Source organism: Equus asinus, chromosome 26 (genome assembly GCF_041296235.1).
Source record: "Equus asinus isolate D_3611 breed Donkey chromosome 26, EquAss-T2T_v2, whole genome shotgun sequence".
Taxonomy (NCBI): Eukaryota; Metazoa; Chordata; class Mammalia; order Perissodactyla; family Equidae; genus Equus; species Equus asinus.
In genome coordinates this window covers 30,175,713-30,186,245 of record NC_091815.1, presented here as the reverse complement: position 1 = coordinate 30,186,245, position 10,533 = coordinate 30,175,713, and positions in this window count along the sequence as shown.

The following is a 10,533-nucleotide window of genomic DNA, read 5'->3' as shown; positions in this document are numbered from 1 at the left end:
ACTTTCTGCCTCTGACTTATTTCGCTCAGCATAATACCCTCAAGGTCCATCCATGTTGCCACAAATAGCCGGATTTCATCATTTCTCAAGGCTGAGTAGTATTCCATTGTGAATAAATACCACACCTTCTTTATCCATTCGTCCCTTGATGGGCATCTAGGTCGCTTCCAAGTCTTGGTTATTGTGAATAACGCTGTGATGAACATAGGGGTGCAGGTATCTTTATGCCTTTGTGTTTTCAAGTTCTTTGGATAAATACCCAGCAGTGGAATAGCTGGATCGTATGGTAGTTCCATTCTTAATTTTCTGAGGAATCCCCATACTGGTTTCCATGGTGGCTGCACCAGTTTGCACTCCCACCAGCAGTGAACGAGGGTTCCCTTCTCTCCACATCCTCTCCAACACTTGTTGTTTCCTGTCTTGCTAATTACAGCCATTCTGACTGGAGTGTGGTGATATCTGATTGTAGTTTTGATTTGCATTTCCCTGCTAGTTAGTGATGTTGAGCATCTTTTCATGTGCCTGTTGCCCATCCATATATCTTCTGTGAAAAAATGTCTGTTCAGATCTTTTGCCCATTTTTTTATTGGGTTGTTAGTTGTTTTGTTGTTGAGATGCATGAGTTCTTTATATATTTTGGATATTAACCCCTTATTAGATATATGGTTTGCAAATAGCTTCTCCCAATTATTAGGCTGTTTTTTCGTTTTGTTGATGGTTTCCTTTGCTGTGCAGAAGCTTTTTAGTTTGATGTAATCCCATTTGTTTATTTTTTCTATTGTTTCCCTTGCCCGGTCAGACAAGGTATTTGAAAATATACTGCTAAGACCCATGTTGAAGAGAGTACTGCCTACGTTTTCCTCCAGGAGTTTTATGGTTTCAGGTCTTACTTTTAAGTCTTTAATCCATTTGTGGTTAATTTTTGTGTATGCTGTAAGATAATGGTCTACTTTCATTCTTTTGCATGTGGCTGTCCAGTTTTCCCAACACCATTTATTGAAGAGACTCCTTTCTCCATTGGATGTTCTTGGTTCCTTTGTCAAATATTAACTGTCCATAAACGTGTGGGTTTATTTCTGGGCTCTCGATTCTGTTCCATTGATCTGTGTGTCTGTTTTTGTGCCAGCAGCATGTTGTTTCGCTTACTACAGCTTTATAGTGTGTTTTGAAATCAGGGAGTCTGATCCCTCCAGCTTTGTTCTTTTTTCTCAGGAATCCTTCGGCTATTTGGGGTCTTTTGTTGTTCCATATAAATTTTAGGATTCTTTGTTCTATTTCTATGAAAAATGTCATTGGAACTGTGAAAGGGATTGCCTTGACTCTGTGGACTGCTTTAGGAGGTATGGACATTTTAATGATGTTAATTCTTCCAGTCCAAGAGCACGGGATATCTTTCCATTTCTTTGTGGCTTCAATTCTTTCAACAATAGTTTATAGTTTTCAGTGTGCAGATCTTTCACCTCTTTGGTTAAGTTTATTCCTGGGTATTTTACTCTTTTTGTTGCAACTGTAAATGGGATTTTATTTTTAATTTCTCTTTCTGCTACTTCGTTGTTAGTGATAGAAACACAACTGATTTTTGTATGTGGATTTTGTATCCTGCAACTTTACTGTATTCATTTATTATTGCTAAAAGTTTTTTGGTGGACTCTTTAGGGTTTTCTGTGTATAAAATCATGTCATCTGCAAATAGTGAGAGATTCACTTCTTCCTTCCCAATGTGGATCCCTTTTATTTCTTTTTCCTGCCTGATTGCTCTGGCTAGGACTTCCAACACCATATTAGACAAGAGCAGTGACAGTGGGCATCCTTGTCTGGTTCCTGTTCTTAGAGGGATAGCTGTCAGTTCTTCTCCATTGAGAACGATATTAGCTGTGGGTTTGTCATATATGGCCTTTATTATGTTGAGGTATTTTCCTTCTATACCCATTTTATTCAGAGTTTTTGTCATAAATGGATGCTGTATCTCGTCAAATGCTTTCTCTGCATCTATTGAGATGATCATGTGATTTTTATTCTTCATTTTGTTAATGTGGTGTATCACGTTGATAGATTTGCAGATGTTGAACCATCCCTGCACCCCTGGAATAAATCCCACTTTGTCATGGTGCATGATCTTTTTAATGTATTGTTGTATTCGATTTGCTAGCACTTTGTTGAGGATTTTTGCATCGATGTTCATCAGTGATATTGGCTGTAATTTTCTTTTTTTCTGTTGTCCTTGTCTGGATTTGGTATCAGAGTAATGTTGGCTTTATAGAATGAGTTTGGAAGCCTCCCCTCCTCTTCAATTTTTTGGAAGAGTTTGAGAAGGATAGGTATGAGGTCTTCTTTAAATGTTTGGTAGAATTCACCAGGGAAGCCATCTGGTCCTGGACTTTTATTTCTGGGGAGGTTTTTGATTGCTGTTTTGATCTCCTTAGTGGTGATTGGTCTATTCAGATTCTCTATTTCTTTTTGATTCATTTTGAAAGGTTGTATGATTCTAAGAATTTATCAATTTCTTCTGGATTATCCAATTTTTTGGCATATAGCTTTTCATAGTATTCTTTTATAATCTTTCATATTTCTGAGGTGCCCATTGTAATTTTTCCTTTTTCATTTCTGAGTTTATTTATTTGAGACTTCTCTCTCTTTTTTTTGGTGAGTCTAGCTAAAGGTTTGTCAATTTTGCTTATCTTTTCAAAGAACCAGCTCTTAGTTTCATTGATTTTTTCTTTTTTAGTCTCTATTTCATTTATTTCTGATCTAATTTTTATTATTTCTTTCCTTCTGCTGATTTTGGGCTTTGTTCTTCTTTTTCCAGTTCCTTTAGGTGCACTGTTAGATTGTTTATTTGGGATTTTTCTTGTTTGTCGATGTAGGCCTGAATTGCTATGAACTTCTCTCTGAGAACCACTTTTGCTGTATCCCATACATTTTGGCATGTCGTGTTTTCATTTTCGTTTGTCTCCAGGTATTTTTTGATTTCTCCTTTGATTTCTTCATTGACCCAATAGTTGTTCAGTAGCATTTTGTTTAATCTCCACATATTTGGGTCTTTTCCAATTTTCCTCCTGTAGTTGATTTCTAGTTTCATGCTGTTGTGGTCAGAAAAGATGCTTGGTATTATTTCAATCTTCTTAAATTTATTGAGACTTGTTTTGTTGCCTAATGTGTCATCTATCCTGGAGACTGTTCCATGTGCATTTGAAAAGAGTGTGTATTCTGCGGTTTTTGGACAGAATGTTCTGTATATACCTGTGAAGTCCATCTGGTCTATTGCATCATTTAAGGCCAATGTTTCCTTATTGATCTTCTGTTTGGATGATCTATCCATTGGTGTAAGTGGAGTGTTAAAGTCCCCTACTGTTATTGTGTTACTGCCTATTTCTCCTTTTATGTCTGTTAATAATTGCTTTACATATTTATGTGCTCCTATGTTGGGTGCATAGATATTTACAAATGTTATATCCTCTTGTTGAGTTGTTCCCTTTATCACTGTGTAGTGCCCTTCTTTGTCTCTTGTTACAGTTTTTGTTTTAAAGTCTATTTTGTCTGATACAAATATTGCTACCCTGACTTTCTTTTCATTGACACTTGCATGGAGTATCTTTTTCCATCCCTTCCCTCTCAGTTCGTGAGTGTCTTTAGGTCTGAAGTGTGTCTCTTGTATGCAGCAGATATATGAGTCTTGTTTTTTTACCCAATCAGCCACGCTATGACTTTTGATTGGAGTATTTAGTCCATTGACATTTAAAGTAGCTATTAATAAGTATGTACTTATTCCCATTTTGTTTCTTTTTTCTGGGTGTTTTAGTAATTCTTCTCTTCCTTTCTTCTTGCTCTCTTCCCTTGTGGCTTAATGGCTTTCTTTAGTATTATGTTTGGGTTCCTTTCCCTTAATTTTTTGTGTATTTATTATAGGTTTCTGGTTTGTGATTACCATAAGGTTCATATATAATAATGTACATATATAGCAATCTACATCAAGTTGATGGTCTCTTAAGTTTGACCTCGTGCTGAATCCTCCACTCTTTTGCTCCCCTCCTCCAGCATCTTTTTTTACATTTTATGTATTTGATATCATATTTAACCTTGTGTGTGTGTGTGTGTATCCATTACCCTCTTACCATGGAAATAGATGATTTTAGTGCTCTTGTCTTTTGATCTTCATTTTAGCTTCAGAGGTGGTTGATCTGCTAAGCTTACTATATATTTACCTTTATCAGTGATTTTGTTCTTTAAAAAATAATTTTCTTATTCCTATTTGTGGTCTTCTCTTTTCCATTTAAATAGGTTCCTTTAGCATTTCTCATAAGGCTGGTTTATTGATGATAATCTCCTTTAATTTTTGCTTATCTGGGAAACTCTGTATCTCTCCTTCCATTCTGAATGACAACCTTGCTGGGTAGAGTATTCTTGGCTGTAGGTTTTCTCCTTTCAGCACTTTAAATATATCACTCCACTCCCTTCTAGCTTGTAAGGTTCCTGCTGAGAACTCAGCTGACAGCCTTACGGGGTTTCCTTTGTATGTAACTTGTTGCCTTTCTCTTGCAGCTTTTAGGATTCTCTCTTGATCTTTAACTACTGACATTTTAATTACCTGCAGATTCTTGACCTCTGCAGGCAGCCCTGCCTCCAGCTGGGATACCATTGCTGCCGTGTCACAGGCTATTCACCTCCCTGCCAATATTGCTCCTGTTCCTTGTGGAGCCCACACCAAGGACACCGGCACTATATCTCTAGGGAAGGACAGGGCTGACCAGGCTGGTAATCACGCAGCCCAACAGGGACTCCTCACCCTTTCTCTACCCAACGTATAAACCTGCCCTCATCCCTGACTAATATTATTAACTAGTTAGGCAAATGCCCCACAGTCTGAAAAATGAAAATGATACAAAAGGGTGCCAGACAGTTATCAGCCAGATGGTACCTCAGGGCCCCGTGACCCCTTTCTTCTGAGCTGTTGGCTTGGACTTATCTCCCATCAGATGGGACCAATGTGCAGATGGGGGAGAATGAAGGAACTAAAGGACAGTTGGTTCTGCCCCGGAATCCACCAAATTTCTGACCAAATTACCTCCCAATGTGCTGTTTGTGAATCTCACCACATTTTTGGAGGAGAACAGTATCCCTCAGGAAACCCTCCAAAAGCCACACTATGCCTCACGGCATTCCAGATGGACCCCATAGACTGACCTCCAGCTTAGGCAATTCCCGCTGTTTGCAGACTGCCTGCATGCTCAGTGGATGGACTGAATATTTTCCAACTAGATGGGTCAACGCTATGACAGCGGTAAAGAAATGAATAACTGAGGTTATCCCACAGTTGGGCATTCCTCTATGGATTGAATTAAAACAAAGAACAGCAGAAATAAACAAAAAATAAATAAATGCCATAGTCCCCTCTTATCTGTGGGGGATACATTCCAAGGCCCCCAGTGGACGCCTGAAACACAGATAGTACTGAACCCTATATGTGCTATATTTTCCTATACATACATACCAATGATAAGGTTTAATTTATAAATTAGGCACAGTAAGTGATTAATAACAATAACTAACAATAACATAGAACTATAACAATATACTGTAATAAAAGTTATTGTAGATCTTAGCGACGTCAGCACACAATTTTTTCCCTTTCCTTACGAAGTCAAGAACTTTCACCTTATCACTTTAAGGAAGCACTTTACGACTTTTCTTTGGCATATCCAGATCGCCAGCATCACCACTCTTGTGCTTTGGGGCCATTATTGAGTAAAATAAGGGTGACTTGAACACAAGCACTGTGATACCGTGACAACCAAACTGATCACCAAGACGGCTACTAAGTGAGGTAGTAGTACTATGTACTAAGTACTTACTAATACTAGTACTAGTGACTAAGTACTTAGTACTAGTGACTATGTACTAGTACTAAGTGATGGGTGGGGAGCATGTACAGCCTGGATACACTGGACAGAGGGATGATTCACATCCGGGGCGGGAGGGAGCAGAATGGCTTGAGATTTTATCATGCTATTCAGAACAGTAAGCAATTTAAAACTTGTGAACTGTTTATTTCTGGAATTTTCCATTTAATATTTTCAGACCATGGTTGATCGCAGGTAACCAAAACCTTGGAAAGCAAAACCATGGGTAAGGGGGGACTACTGTAAGTAAATCTAAATAAATAAATAAGTAAATACAGCAGGAACAAATCACTTTCCTGCCAAAACTCCTGGGTACTTAGGAAAATTTCATACCTCGTGACACCCTCAATCATTGGGGAAAGTGGAATGCAAAAATCTTGAGATAAAGAGGACTTTAGGGGCCTGCCCGCTGGCGCAGCAGTTAAGTGTGCATGTTCCGCTTCACCGGCCCGGGGTTTGCCGGTTCGGATCCCAGGTGTGGACAAGGCACCGCTTGGCAAGCCATGCTGTGGTAGGCGTCCCACATATAAAGTAGAGGAAGATGGGCACGGATGATAGCTCAGGGCCAGCCTTCCTCAGCAAAAAGAGGAGGATTGGCAGATGTTAGTTCGGGGCTTATCTTCCTCGGAAAAAAAAAAAAAAGAGGACTGTAGGAAAAATCTATCCAGAAACTGGACTTTAGGGGCTGGATTCATGGCGTAGTGGTTAAGCTCTGTGCACTCTGCTTCTGCAGCCTTGGTTTTGATCCCTGGTGCAGACCTACACCACTTGTCAGCCATGCTATGGCAGCGACTCACGTACAAAGTGGAGGAAGGTTGGCAACAGATGTTATCACAGGGCTAATCTTCCTCAGCAAAAAAAAAAAAAAAGAAAGAAAGAAAGAAAGAAAGAAACTGAACTTTAATGGCCAGAAGCATTATCCCTGGTCCTTATAAAATTCCAGAATACTCCAAATAAGAGACACAGGTTAAATCCTTTAGAAATAGTTTTTGGTCACTCTGTGTCTACTGGCATCTCTGAACCTTCCATTCCTGCACTGAGTAAACATCATGGGGACCTGAGCGAGCAATTTGAGCTATGACTAGCTATACGCATGAAGTAACTAACGTACTTGGAGCATGTGGTCAACAGGTCTCCGCTGGCCAACAAGCCTCGTCATCCCTTTTGACCAGGAGACCGGGTGCACATCAAGGTTTTTAGAAGGAATCATGCCCTGTCATCTTGCTAGGAAGGACCTTGCAAAGTACTGCTGACACCTGCACTGTGATCAGAATAAAAGAGAGGTCCTGCTGGAAGTCCTTCCCTACAGGTGATGTCAAACGAAGGATTTCCAGAGCGAATTCCCAGGCTCCTGAAGCAGATGACGCCAAGAAGTAGACACTTTTCCCCAAGATCACAGATCAACAACTTCGTCTCCACCTTTTTTTTTTTTTTTTTGGCCTTTTCCTCTCCCCTTGAACTCCTCCTCCCAGAGCAGGGGGGAAAAACAAGACAAAACGCCTTTGACTTCTTAAATGAAAGTTTCCCCTTTTCTCCCATTTATTGAAAGGCTGATTGGAAAAGTCCTGTCTCAATCTGTCCTATTCTCTCTCTGATCCTCCACTAGGGGCTCTCTTTTGTCAACTTAAAAAGCAAATTCACCTGTTATTGTGCCCTCAAAATAAGTTTATTTGGGAACAGCCAAAAGAATTGTGATTCGGAGTGCACATGCTATGGCAAATCCAGCAAAGGAGGGGAGCTGCCTTTACACAGAAAAAGGGGGAGCAGGGAGGGGCTGCTCTAAAGGGAAGTCCACTGGGGGAAAGTAACAGTTCACCACGGCAACAGCTTCTCACTCGCTGAGCTGCAGCGTTTCTCATTGGCTGAGCTGTGATGTTTCTCATTGGCTGAGCTGTGGCGTTTCTCATTGGCTGAGCTGTGGCGTTTCTCATTGGCTGAGCCGTGGTGTTTCTCACTGGCTGTGGCATTTCTCATTGGCTGAGCTGCGGCGTTTCTCATTGGCTGAGCTGCAGTGTTTCTCACTGGCTGAGCTGTGGTGTTTCTCATTGGCTGAGCCGTGGTGTTTCTCACTGGCTGTGGCATTTCTCATTGGCTGAGCTGCGGCGTTTCTCATTGGCTGAGCTGCAGTGTTTCTCACTGGCTGAGCTGTGGTGTTTCTCATTGGCTGAGCAGCAGTGTTTCTCATTGGCTGAGCTGCAGTGTTTCTCATTGGCTGAGCTGCAGCATTTCTCATTGGCTGAGCTGTGGTGTTTCTCATTGGCTGAGCTGTGGTGTTTCTCATTGGCTGAGCTGTTGCTGGGTGGGGAGAGAAATCTTCCTTCAGTAGTAAAGCAGTTTTATTTCCTGTTCAAAATGCAGCTTCAGGGGCACAAGGGTTAAGTGTGCATGTTCCTCTTTGGCAGCCTGGGTTTGCCACCAGGATCCGGGCAAGGATGTGGCACCGCTTGTCAAGCCATGCTGTGGTAGGCGTCCCACATATAAAGTAGAGGAAGATGGGCACGGATGTTAGCTCAGGGCCAGTCTTCCTCGGCAAAAAGAGGAGGATTGGCAGCAGATGTTAGCTCAGTGCTGATCTTCCTCAAAAAAAAAAAAAAAAAAAAAAGCTGCAGCTTCTGTCTCTTCCCGTTTGGTATAATTGACATGTGCCACAGGGTATGAGAGCTCCCCCTACAGGCCTTCCCGACTCCAATTTAGTTAAGCTTTCTTTCATTAATGTCCACACTTTCAAACTGTAAATTGCTCCTACGAACTCTGACTGCTTCTCAATAGGCCGAGGACAAACCCAGCTCAGCTCCTAACCTGAATCTTCTCTCCACAACTGTCAACATGTGAAACCTCATGCGAAGTTTCAGATGGAGGAAGTGGAGGAGATCCACCTGGGCCAGCCTGGCACGAAGACTAGTTTGAACTGAAGACATTTGAGAACCAACAAATTCTGCAGAGGCTTTCTCTGAACTCCCATTATCTGCCTAAAAATAGATTCTCTGACAAAAAGAATTCACTTGTCACAAACCACCTCCCCGGACTTCTCATCAACCAGAGAAGACTGACTCTTATCCAGCAGGGGAGACTAGAAGTCAACACCACACCCAGACGTCGCCACAGGCCATCATCTCTCCCATCCGTTCTCCTAAGGGCCCATTTATCTTTTATAAAAATAATTATTCTCCCGTAAGTGGCCTCTCTCCCATCCCTTCCCCCTATTAAGATAGTATATAAGATCTCAAATGCCACTGCTTTTCTGGGGTATTTGCTTTTTTTTCTGATACCCCTGTGCACATCAAATTGAAAATTAATAAATGTGGATGGCTTTTTTCCTGTTAATTTGCCCGTTAGTTTATCTCGAAGACCCAATCATTAAACCTAGGAGGGTAGAAGGAAAGTCCCTCCTCCCCTACAGAAATATCCAGATGTCCCTAACCCCCCAACACACACATAATTTATGTCACGAGCAAACGATTTAGGGGCCGGCCCAATGGCTGAGTGGTTGAGTTTACGTGCTCCGCTTCGGTGGCCCAGGGTTCCACTGGTTTGGCTCCTGGGCGTGGACCTGGCACCGCTCATCAGGCCACGCTGAGGTGGCGTCCCACATGCCACAACTAGAAAGACTCACAACTGAAAATACACAACTATGTACAGGGCGGCTTTAGGGAGAAAAAGGAAAAATAAAATCTTTAAAAAAATGATTTAAAAGATTGCTTGATCCAACATGTGCAGTATTAATTGTTGCAGGCAAGAGCTACCGACAGATGCTAAAATTAGTGGGCAAAAGTTTGGGGAGAAACAGCATATTTGTATAGTCTCAAAGTGTCTCCCACAAGGGATTTATTGATTACAATGGGAAAAATAGTAACCTCACACTGAAGAAACCCAGCAGACACCACCCTAACCAGTGAGCAAGGTGAATATCACCTATAACAGCAACGTTATGCACCCTAGCTATAATGCACTGAGGCACAAAACATCGCTTCCGTGGTATTCTTCGCAAAAATGCACAGTGTCAATCTAATCACGAGGAATCATCAGACAAACCCAAATTGAGGCATATTCCACATAATAACTGACTGATATTCTTTTTTTTTTTTTGGTGAGGAAGATTGGCCCTGTGCTAATATGTGTTGCCAATTTTCCTCTTTTTTTTTTTCCTCCCCAAAGTCCCAGTGCATAGTTGTATATCCTAGTTGTAAGTCCTTCTAGTTCTGCTGCGTGGGACGCCACCTCAGCATGGCCTGATGAGCAGTGCTAGGTCTGCACCCAGGATCCAAACCTGTGAACCCTGGGCTGCTGAAGTGGAGCTCACGAAATTAACCACTCAGCCACGGGGCCGGCCCCCTGATCGATATTCTTTAAAAGTGCCAAGGCCACGAAAGGTAAGGAAAGCCTGAGGAGATATCACCAATTGTGGGAGACTAAGAAGAAAGAACAACTAAAAGCCGTGTTAGATCCTGGATTGGCTTCTGGAACAGAAAAAGGACATTAATGGAAAAACTGCTGCAATTCAAATCGGGCCTGTAGTTTAGTTAATGCTATCGTACCAACGTCAGTTTCTTGCCTTTGATAATCGTACTATCGTTGTGTAAGATGCTAACGTTAAGGGGCCCTGAGTGAAGGGTTATATGGGTACCCCGGTACAATT